This window comes from Delphinapterus leucas, chromosome 2 (genome assembly GCF_059928025.1).
Source record: "Delphinapterus leucas isolate spDelLeu-1000000601 "Yukka" chromosome 2, BTC_Dleu_Yukka2, whole genome shotgun sequence".
Lineage (NCBI taxonomy): Eukaryota > Metazoa > Chordata > Mammalia > Artiodactyla > Monodontidae > Delphinapterus > Delphinapterus leucas.
The window spans coordinates 107607260-107609976 of record NC_143130.1 but is presented as its reverse complement, the minus strand read 5'-3'; positions in this window follow the sequence as shown (position 1 = coordinate 107609976).

The window sequence follows — 2717 nt, the reverse complement described above, 5'->3', positions numbered from 1 at the left end:
GGGCAATCCAGAAGCACAGACTCGTGTTCCTGCAGGTGTGCACTCTAACCCCCTCACCTAGCTCCAGGCACTAGCTAGGCACTGCTCAGCTACAATGAGGGCAGTGAGGCTCACTGCCCTCCTCCCAAACCACCATTTTGCCGGGTCCCAGCACTTCCTTCCTGCTTAGTCTTTTCCGGCCTCCATCTGTTTCCCCTGTGCCAATCAGGGCACTCATCTCTGGAACAGCGTTTCCTGCCCACCTCCATCTTGAGCCCCAATTTGTCTTGGCAGTCCCCAGGGCAGAGATCATATACCAAGTCACTCCCCAGAAGCTGAATATCTGTGTTCCAGGCAGCCAGCCCCCCGCCACCCCCAGGGCTGGGGTCTGGGAGAAGTTGGACCAGGCTGGAAATGGAATGGGGGAGCTCTCCCTTGAGATGCATCTGGAAATGTTAAAGTTCCTCTCCCATCCTAAAGGAGTCTGAGTTTGTTCACAGGTGCCCAAGCAACAGGGAGAGGAAGGAGCTGGGTCAGGTGCTTCCCCCTCCCCTGCTGGCAAATGCCTGGAAGAGTGGGCCTGTGGAATGCGAAGGTGGAGGGGGATGGGAGGGGAGGAGGGAGCCTCTCTGTATCCCCGGCCTCAGGTTCACAAAGGGCCTTAAATTAGACTTCTGATGTTATCTCCAAATGACGCTATACATACATAGAGCCATTGTCTATGTGTTTGAAGTGTTAATGTGTTAAGTGTAAATATTGAAAACATGCTACAGTTTTTCAATCCAGTTTGGCATCTAACTTTTTAAATTCCAGGAACCTCAAAAACGGAAGAAGGAAGGCTTCTCTGGAGCCTCTGAGAGGCCTCGATGTGTTCTTTCCCAAAGGAAGAACGCGGGGTGGGCGGGGAGGGGGCGGGCAACAGGAGGGAGGCAGCGCACGGGAAGGAGCAGTAACAGGGCAGGAGAGGTGCGGGGCACCCGAGCCGCGTCCTTCCAGCCGAAGCTTGGGGGCAATCCCAGCTCCTCTGAAAGAGTCCTGCCCTTTTGTGCCCGAAGTCCCCACTTTTGCTCCTCAGGAGCGAGCCAGAGTGAGGCAGCGGACAGGTCTAGACTGGCAGAGAAGCATTAAGAGGCGGCACAACCGGCCTGCCCGCGGCTCCGGGACCAGATGCTCAGGCATCACGTTTTCTCGCCAGGGCTAGAATCCGTGTACAGCCCCAGACCCCTGCGGAGGCCCTGCCAAGGGAGTAGACAGGCTCCGCGGAGGACCCCAGAAAGGCGGAAGGAGCGTGCTCCCTCCCAAGGGAAAGACAGATGTGGGGCTAATGAAAGGGATGCAGAGAGGCGCGGGGTTGGCGGGGGAGATCGGGGGCGTGACGGGGAGAGGAAATCTCCCGGGAGGGAGCGAACCAGACCACCTGGAGGTTCGCCGCGACGCCGGGCTGCAGCCGACGGGGAAGAGGAGCCGGGAGGGGGCGTGCAATTTGGCCCGAGGGTCCTGAGCTGAAACTCAACACCCGCCTTTGGAGGGATCGTCCTTCTTTCTCCTCCGCCCCTTCCCTTCCCCTCCCTTTTCCCCTCCCTCCTTTCTCTTAATCCCCGGGACTGAGCCCCGCGCCGGAGCGGAGAGGGCCCGAGGGGAGGAGAAAGGAGCCGCACAGAAAGGGCGCCGGGAGCCCGGGAAGGGGAGGGGAGGGGAGCCGCGAGCCGCGAGCGGGGGGTGAGCCTGAAGGCCGCGCGCGACCCCCGGAGCCTTCCCAGCGCTCTCAGTGTCCCCCCCCCCAGCCCCACCTCCAGGCGAGTCCGCAGGACCCTGGCCTCTGCTCCTCCTTCGCCTTCTCTTTGCTCCTTCTTTTGCTTTGTGGCCTTTCTCTCGGTTGCCAGGGACACCCGGGCTGCCCCGAGCCCTGGGGCGCGCGGAGAGGGCCCGCCAAGGGTGCGTGTAAGCGGGACGGCGGGGCCAGCGCCGAGGGCCGGGGGCCGAGGGTGGGAGCGGGAGCGCCGGCGTCGAGGGCTGGAGGGGGGTGTGTGGGGAACGCCGTCCCGCCCCTTCGAGCCGGGCCCGCGTGCGGGTAGCGAGGCGTCGTCGCGGCGCCCCCAGACCCCCAGGCGCGCTGCGAGCTAGTGTGCGTGTTTGGGAACTCGCTTCCTCGCCGGGGCTGCGAGAGTCTGGGCAGAAGGCAACCACTCGGGCCGCCCAGCCCAGCCGCCGCGCTCTCCGAGACATTCGGCGCCAGCCTGGCCTCGGTTCGCCAAGTCGGGCGAGTTTGAAGAGGGACGAACGTCTCAGTTTTCACTGCCCCCCCACCCCTCCCTCGCAGCGGGGCTACCGCAGAGCCCCCGACGCCCCTCAGCCTCGGGAGCACCGCTCTCCGGCGCGGCAGCCGGGTGGGGAGGCTTGGCCCCTAAACTCGCTCGTCCAGCCCGACCGCCCCGGCGGCTTCTCCCTGCCCTCGGGGCCGTCCTGATCGGCCCGGAGAGGCGTCGAGCGCAGCCCCAGCTCCCGCCTCCTCGCCCGCCCTGGCACTGGAAGGGAGCTTTGGGCCCGTGCGGATCCGGGGTGCCCCCTCGGCCTAGGACAGGCAGCTCCGGGGGCCTGGTCCACCCGGCAGCCCCCGGGAGGCCGCGGGGACGGGGCAGAGCGCGCGCCCTTGGATGAGGTCCCGCAGCGACGCCCCGGCCCGCCCCGCTCCTCCTCCTGCCCGGCCAAGCTGCCTCCCATCTGGGGAGTTTCGTGGG